The sequence below is a fragment of the Accipiter gentilis genome, chromosome 5, assembly GCF_929443795.1.
Source record: "Accipiter gentilis chromosome 5, bAccGen1.1, whole genome shotgun sequence".
In the NCBI taxonomy this organism is placed as follows: domain Eukaryota; kingdom Metazoa; phylum Chordata; class Aves; order Accipitriformes; family Accipitridae; genus Astur; species Astur gentilis.
Genome location: NC_064884.1, coordinates 33,926,064 through 33,934,927, shown reverse-complemented (window position 1 = coordinate 33,934,927; position 8,864 = coordinate 33,926,064). Strand labels below are relative to the sequence as shown.

The window sequence follows — 8,864 nt, the reverse complement described above, 5'->3', positions numbered from 1 at the left end:
CTCTGGAGGCTGCCTTTCCTCCCTCAGTTCTCTTAAACCCTGCTCCGTTTCCCGCCGTTCTCCCCTTTCCCCGCCGGGCGGACCACCTACCCCCCCCCCCCACCCCGCCACCGCCTCCCTCCGTTGGCACCGGGCCCGGCGGAGCGGTGGCCGCAGCCAGCCGGTGGGGCAAGAGGGGGCGAGGGAGGAGAAGCGGCTGAAGGGGCCGGGGCGGGGCGCCAGTCTCCTCACACCGCGGTGCCGAGGGTCGCTGCGCCGGGCCGGGCCGGGGCTCTCCGGTGGCCTCACAACCCGGGGGGAGAGGGGAAGGCGGGGGGGGGGGGGGGCGGGGGGGCACTGGCCGTCGCCCGGGCAGCGGCCGCTGACCCACGCGCTCCACCCGCGTGCAGCGCGCTCTGCGCGCCCGCCCTCGCGCAGCGGGGAGGGCGCGCGCACGCCTGGCCCAGCCCGGCCCGCGCGCGGCGCAGCCCCCACCCCCGCCGACGCCCCACCCTGTGGGCGGTGGCGGCGGAGACCCCGCCCCCGCGGCCCCCCTCCCTCCCCCCCCTCCCCCCCCCCCGGCGCCCATTGGCGGGCGCCGCATCCCGTTAGCACTCGGGGCCCGTTCTCGCGATGCTGGGCCGCCGCCGCCGCCGCCATATTGTGACACTATTTTGATTTGGAGCGCAGCGAGCGGGGGGAGGGGGGGGGGGCCGGGAGCGACGCGCAGCCGGAGCGGTTCCAGCTGAAGACGGGAGCGGCGCCGCAGGCACCCACCTATCCACCCACCCACCCAGCCCCGGCCTCCCCGCTTCTCCAGCCCGCGGCGGCAGCACGGACCCCCCCCCCCCTTCCCTTCTTTCTCCTCCTCCTCCTTCCCTCCCGGAGCGGAACGGCGGCGGCGGGAGGCTGCGGAGCGGGTCGGGTCGGCGGGGTCCCCCCTGCCGGGCGGAGGCGGCGGCGGCGCTGGTGGCGGCGGTAGTGGCGGCTGCTGCCGTGGTGGGGGAGGCGGAGGAGGAGGAGGCGGAGGAGGAGGAGGAGGAGGAGGCGGAGGAGAAGCAGCAGCAGCAGCAGCAGCAGGGTAAGGCTGACCCCGCCGAGGCGGGCCTGGTGGCAGCTCCCCGGGCCGGTTTCCTGGCGGGGCTGGTCCCATCCCGGGGGGCTGCAGGGAGAGGCGCGGGGGGGCGGCCCGGCCCGCAGGCCTGAGGGGCAGGGGGCCCGAGCCGAGGCGCTCCCGCAGCCTGCCTCTCTCCTCGCCCCGGGCTCTGCCAGGGGGAGGGAGGCCTGTGCGCGGGGAGGGAGCAGCCCCCGGCTCCCCGCTCATCCCGGCGTGGCGCCGTGTGGTGGGGCGGGGTGGGGGTGGGAGTCAGTCGCCCCGGCGGGGTGGGGAGCGGAGGGCCGGGCCGGGAAGCCGCCGCGCAGCGGGGCGCCCAGCAACGAGGGATGGAAACTTATTTTCCTTCGCGAGTCGCCGGAGCTTCCCCCCCACACCCGGGCGGGGAGGGATCCGGCGGGCCCGCGTGTCGGGGGGCGCGGGGCGGCGTGCGTGGCGGCGGCCCCGGCCTGCCCCGCGGCGGGGGGCTGCGGCGGCCCGGGGAGGAGCGGAAGCAGGCAGCCGCCAGCGGGTCCGCCTTGCTGGGGCGGGGGGGAGGAGGAGGAGGAGGAGAAGAGGGGGGGCTGGCCTGGCGCCTGGCAGGTGACAGGTGTGAGTGCGCTGGGCGAGACTCCGCCATTTGAGGATGAGTAACAGTGTCAGAGGTGCGATTTTTTGGTGCCTGGTGTCTCTGCGGGGGCTGGCTGGGCTCCATTCCATATATAGTATATTTGGGACGTTAGTTTCCATTATTCAAGTCAGTTTAATTGTCGAGTAGAAATTCTTGAAATGGTTCTGATAAGAGGGATTTCGGAGAGAGGAGATGCGTGTGGCTTCTTTTTTTTCTTCTTGCCTTTTTCTGTTTTGTCCCTCTAAGAGACCTGGGAACACTGTGTGGAGGTGTGTAGTGCTTTGTCTCATTCATTGAAAGGCTTGTATTAAAAATCTCAAGGCTCCGTCCTGTTAGATGTGGCAAGGCCTTCAGGGCAGGGACCTTGTTGTGTTCTTTGTATGTTACCTGGTAGCTCAGCAGAGCCTGGCTTGTGCCCAAGACCTTTAGGTGTTTTTGTATGAATGATAGTAACAACTTAAAGAGGGAATTCCAAAGGAATACTTCTTAGCAAGGAACAGGTTTCAGGTGTGGTTTTCTAGTCATCATAAGTTTAGGGTATTTGATATAGGTTGAATAAAGCTATTTCTAAAGTTCAACTGTGGAACACCGAGAATGTTGTTGCATATAATTTTCAGTACTCTGACAAACATGGATGTTTAGAAGATGTACGTTAAATACAGAGTCATTCTCTTAGACTGTTCAACTTGTTTTGTGTCATAACTTTAGCCACCAAAATGGTACTGCACATGCACTACAGTCAGGGGGGCTAGTGACTCTATAGCACTAGCACCATATTCATGATTGGCCATGATTTGCTGAAATCGGGAGTAATTTTCAGCTTAACTAATGATTTACCAGATAACCGGGCATTTGCATTTCATATACGCATTTCAATTATTTGTTCTTTATCTGTACTATTGTAATTGGGTTTTGTCACACCTCGGAATTCTGATACCTGCTTTTGGCAAGAGTGAAGTTCCACTGAGAAATTAGGAGACACGTGTCATCAGCTTCAGCAAGTTCTCCCTTTCCATTTAAATGAAAGTTTCAGTCACTTGTGGCTGTTATCCGTATGTTGAACTTATGGATGCTCATCTATAGGTAGTACTGTGGCTTGCACTGCAGCAGAATGGACACTGAGCTGACGATTTCTTTTAAAAACTGATACGACCTGGGTCGTTTTTCTCATGTTGCTTCACAGGAGAGCCTGCAAAGGGGAAGAGAGGAGGAGGACTGTTGGAGGAGATACTCAGTTTGGGTCATCCCAGTTTTGTTTCTGCGAGATGTTTGATAAAGCATCATCCCTATCATTACGTTGGGGGGCAGTGCCATCGTCTTGCTATGCTGTGCTACTCTTGCTTACACCAGCTTTCAAAGACTTTGTGAAATGTAAACTGTTTTCCTTCTCAACATCAGGAGAAGTCAAAGGGTTCTTCTCTCTTCCTTTAAATTTGCTGATATAAGAACAGGATTCTTGAAAATGGGCATTCTTCCTGTGACAGTGCCCTGGTAGAAACTTCTCTTTTCCAGCAGTGACTTAATGGAAGAAGATAGTGGGTTTTTTCACCATGGCATTGCTTTGAAGGCTGAGGTCCTGTGTTGTTTTGTAATGGTCTTTGGCTTTATAGATAACTGGTATGCTTTTCAAGCCTTGTAGAATTAAACCTGTCATCTGTTGAAGAGATTATTCTCAGCAAACTTTTGTCTTTTTTTTTTTTTTTTTTGCTAGGGAGCTTAAAGAGATTTTGGCAAACTACTTTTTTGTGAGAGTGTACTTTGAAACATAAAACTAGATTGCTTTTCATCCTATTGCAAGTACTGCCTCCTTATCGTGATCTCCATGGTTGGAAACACTGGAAGAAATAAGTTGGTCAGATGTGACCTCAAGTTTGTGAAATGACTGTAAATTTAGGACTGAGGGATCAAGCTGATCTTTGCTGAACTGCTGCAAGCGGAATGCTGAATGATGTTGCTGTTGGTGCTTTTACAGGAAATAGAACAAAAATTCCAGTGATTCAGAACTGGATTTTTTTAAAGCTGTACTCAAAACTCAAATATTTAAATGATTGAAAAGAAAGTTAACTTTTTTCCCACTAATGTATACAGTGATTCAAATTATGGGTTTTTTTCTCTTTCATTGCGTAGTATGTTATCTCAACTGGAAAAGTAAAGTATACACTTTCTATTACAAACAGGAGAAATGCTGGTGGATGTTCTAAAAACATCTTGAACCCTGCTTACCAAACTGATCTGGATTGGATTCCATATATTCAAATGCAACTGTGAGAGCGAGAAAGCTGTCCGATTCACAATCAGATAATATTTTTAATAAACTCTTAATTGTAGTCAGAGGTTTCAGTATAATAGTTGTTTCAGTTTCACCCTCTCTTGAGAATGCTTACCAAAAAATCACTGACATAATACTAATGCCTTCTCCTTCAAAAGTTTTTGTAGACCTTCATCCTAATTATAGTAAATTATAGTAAAATTAGGAACTTATTTTTATTGAACTGATCAGCAAGCTCAACTCTCATACAAGAAAGTATTCCAGACAGTATGCAGGTGTCTACTGAGTTCTTTCTAGCTTTGTGTTATGCTGTCTTTGGATTTTGGTGTTCCTTAATGGGTAGTAATTGGGTTCTAGTAAAACCAAGTGAAATAGCTTAACATAATCAAATTTCAAAGTTCTGTGTTGTTTGTGTATAGTATCCTGATATTGTTGGAATGTGTCCGTTGTTGAATGAACGGCATCACTCAGGATGTTCTTGTTGCCATAGGTGCAGTTAAGGTGTAGTTAAACAGTTAGTATTTTTAGAATGTGTTAGTTTTTTTTTTTATTGCAAGAAGTTAAGCGTAACTTACGGTAATATGCTAAATAAACTTTTTAAAAATCAGTATCTGGCCACAGAATTTTAAAAAAATATTATTTTAAAATATGCGTTATATTCTTAGAGAAATGCTATGTGTAATCAATTTTTGTAGCAATGTGGAAAATGTATAGCACTTTCCTATTCTGAGCACAGATGAAGATCAAATTTCACTGTCTTTAATGATGACTCGTTTAAAACTCATTCAGATCCTGGTTGTACTATGAGCAGAATTTAATTTTTCCATTATTTAAAACCCGGTGTTTTAGAATGGATGTAAAGCTTGTGCTCCCTTTAGTGTTTAGAAAAGCATTAACTTAGGAGCACACGGTGGTAGAAAAACCCCGTATGTTTCTGTAGGTTGTATATATGAGTTTTTAAAAAAAAAAAATTAAAAAAAAAAACCAACACCAAAAAAACCCCAAACAAACAAACCAACAAAAAAAACCCAACCAAAACTGTGCACTTATTAGTCATGATACTGTTAGGCTTGCTATAATTTACCAAAAACAGGACAAAGCCACTATATATACTTTGATGATTTTTCTTAAGTTAGCTAAACGCTCAAATACTAAATATCTAAAGCTTGTTCCAGAATTAATCAGATCTGGTGCTATGTGCATGCTGGCTGGTTGGTCTGATGGGGCTTCCAGTGGAGAAGGCAGAGTTCCACCTGCTTTTCCCCTCACTTAAGGCATGAATTCAAGTTCCTTTTTTCTACAAAGCTGCCAGTTTTCACAGCAGTTGTAGAAGTCTTTTTTATCTTCAAGACTTTTTACACCTCCTTTAAAATGCGCCTGAAAATGGTCGGAGGATGCAAACGCTTATTAAAAGGACAAACAGAACATGTAAATGCAGTTTCTTTAAGAAACCTTAGTTAATTAGACATGATAGAAAAGAAATTTTTGCAATTTGGGAGTTCAGAATCAACTGTCCCACCATCAACATGGATAAAATGTTGAGATGCACCTATTTTCTGTGTTGTGGTTTGGTTTTGTTTTTTTTTTTTAAAGAAACACAGTTCCTTTTGGTTTTTATATATTCGTGTAGTGTATAAACCATCTTTAATTCACCTTTCTAAAGACACAAATCTTGAGCAATTATGTTTTTCTTTAATCCTGTATCTCAATAAAATTTGAGCTCATGAGCTAATTTCATCAAGGAAACTAGCCAAGGGGCAAGGTCTCAAAGATTTTACTTTTTAATGATGTTTAACAAGCTTTGTTAAAATTGATGGCTTCATTGAGTAAAATCATCTCTTTAGGGGAAGGTTTTGCATGAATTTAGCAGTTACCTGTATTTAGCCTTCCAGCTGGCCAGCAAACAGTTGTCTGTGGGGTAAGAACTAGATATGAAGTGCAGTACTCTTTTCTTCAGTCAGTAGTTAGAGGACGTGAGAGGTTAAGTATACTGTGGCTAGTACTTGGAAGAGAGGGGTAAGATAATAGGCATCTGGGATAGAGGTGGAATGTGACTACTTGGAACACAGGGGCATGGCTGAGAGAATGCAAATCTATGGGAAATGGGACTTTGTTAGTTCTGCTATTTATGGGACAGTTCCTTTAAGAGGAGGGTTAGCAGCAGCTGCCAGTTTTGGTTTACTAAACAAAAATCATGTTACAATAGGTTCTTAAGAAGATGAAGACTGGAAAAAAAAGGCAGGGGGGAAGAGTGAGATCTGTAAGGTAGCTGAGCAGACTGCTGGGCTGCTAAGATTGTGTTTTGTGTTGTAACAGTGGCATGCTTTTGACTACAGTGATAGAAACTCTTAGGGTGAGGTGGCTGTTAGATGTTTGGTGACAATTGTTGCTTCCACGCATACAGGCTGCTTCTGCTGTGCCTGTATATGTCTTTGTATGGGTCTGACTTGACATGATTACCCCAACACCTAGACTGACACAGTGCATGTAGCAGCACGGGGCAACAATGTGCACGAGTAAGGGAGTTACTTAAGCTGCGTAAGAAATACATGTTATTCTCAAAATGCATTATCAAAAGCATTATTTTATTATTACATTGTGTATAGTTATAATTTCTTTAGATAACATGACTTAGATGTTTGTCTCATGCTAATAGTATAATTCAGTAATGCCTCTGTGGGCTGTCGCATGCCGTGGTATATTTAATGTACTCCTAGGTCTAATACATTTATCTGTAAAGATGAGCCATGGTAGTATCAAATTGTTTTAATAAGCCTGAAATAATTTGCTTTTATTACAAGTTTATTACAGACTAAAGATTTTATGGAGTTCATTGAATCTTGAAATAAGTATCTGGTATACCTCTATTTTGTAGATAATGCTATTAGAACTGGATAAGAAATCACTGGCAGATGTGAAATACTCTTAACAGCAAACTTTTAATTTTATTTGCTGCAGCATATCTTTATTGTTCAAGAAGATGCTTTGCTGTTATCTTGATATTTTCATAGGTGACTTGTAGAAAGATCAAGCATAAATATGTTTGGGGAGTAATTCTTGGGAAAATTCTGAGAGGCTGTCAAATCTAGGGCTTCAGAGTGCATTTTTCAAAGGAAATTGCATTATATGTTTGCAGAAAAATCTCTTTTGTTGATCCATCTGTTTATCAATATGTTCTCAGAACATTTTACTTTCTCAGCAGGATAAACTAACTGAAAAAAAAAAAATACAGTAAGTTTCAGAATCCAACCACCCCACGAGACATTAGTACTTGTTACTGATCCAGTGCCTCAGAAGCTATGACTAATATGTACATCCAGATAAATCATCTATTTTCCTGAAGCTGTTTGGGGGAGTGGTGGTGTCAGTTTCTACTTTATACTGAAGGTTAGAAACGCAGAAAAGTCTTTTCCCATGTAAGTCCTAAGCCTGATTTCCCCAGGTGGAAAAAATTATGAACTATTTCACCTCCATAGGAAAAAAAAACAAAAAAAAAACAAACCACCACATGCTTGGAAAAAAATGAAGTTGTACAGTGTGGCGTGTAATTGTATCCTTTGTCAATTCATGTGTTTAAAACCTTAAAAATCTCCACCTCCTGTGACCATGCTGTGCTACATATCTCTCTTTATAGTAATCCCTGTCTTTTTACAGCACTCATTTTTTTCTGTTTATTTTTTCTTGACTCTTTAAAAATTTGTTCCATGCAGAATTTATCTCTTCTAACCACCTTTTTACTGACATCCTATCATATTTGTAAGTGAGCTAGAACAGGGGAGATCTGTTAATTCATAACCCTTCTTCATTTTCCCTTTCCCTTGCCTAGACAATGTATGATCTGTAGTTTACAATTGAAGCGTTAGTGCCCGCTTGTTTATACTTCTCTTTGGCATTCTTTTTTGTTCTAATCTTTCTTCTTGGAAACTTTTCTTCCTTCTTAAGAGACCAGTTCAGCACTCCTCATTTCTTTGTCATTCTGTTTCCTCTTCAGAATATCAGTTGCTAAGTTTGCCCCTGCTCCATTTAGGCTTTCCTGAGAGAATGAGAGAAAAAGAAAGTGTCATGAGTTCTGTACTTGGATTTCTTTCAGTTCATTCACTGGTTCAAACTGTTACTTTCCGTTTGTTTTTTGAAAGGGAATGGTAGGTTATCTTAGCCTTCTTTAACAGGTTTAAGCCTGGGAACAGGGATTCTGCAGGGACTCAGCAAAAGTACGCTAAAAAAGGCATCTTAGGTTGATAAGTACAAAGCAGTATGTTTCACGTTGGCTTATTAAGCTGCTTCAGTTAAAAGTTTTGGTGTCTTGTTCCCTTTTTTAAAAATATTGGTCTTTGGTAAATGGGGGTAGGGGGTTTTTCTGTGTGTGTGTGTGTGTCTCAAACTGTGCATATTAAACTGTCTTGCTGGAATAATGGCCAATACCAGATTATTATATTTTACTTATGCTTTGATTTGGCTAGAGAACTTGACTTGGATTAGGACCTTTTGTGCAAGGCACTGTATAAATATTTATTTAATAAGTCAGTCCCAGAAGAGTTTGCAGTCCCGTGAATAATAAAGTTTGTTTACCGAGATGCATATATTGGATTAGACAAAGACATTGAGCAAAGTATTTGTGTTATCTTTCATCTATTATGCCTGTTAATTCTTCAGTCGTTTTAAGCTGTGCCAATCTTAAAAAAATTAATTAAAGCTGTCTTTAATGGCTGTAATTAATTGAGCTGTTTTGACACATGACTTTTAAGATTTGTCTGAATGATTCATAGAAGAATTGAAATTACTTGAGTTAGACCGCGAGTAGCTCGTATTTATTGATAGCTGCTTAGGGTAGAGTTAGGTGTATCAAAGCTGGGAGTTCTGTTGAAGGTTGTGACAGCAGATCACATCTATGA

At 44.7% G+C, this 8,864-nt stretch overlaps 1 protein-coding gene across 1 annotated transcript in view; it reads left to right on the top strand.

Moving 5' to 3' along the window:
* Positions 1 to 646: 646 nt before the first annotated feature.
* The window catches only part of TAB2 (TGF-beta activated kinase 1 (MAP3K7) binding protein 2), a 69,360-nt gene continuing 61,142 nt past the window's right edge, over positions 647 to 8,864 (top strand). Inside the window, exon 1 of the mRNA XM_049800271.1 lies at positions 647 to 1,060. The gene's annotated coding sequence lies outside the window, so the exon portion shown is untranslated. The remainder of the gene's footprint in view (positions 1,061 to 8,864) is intronic.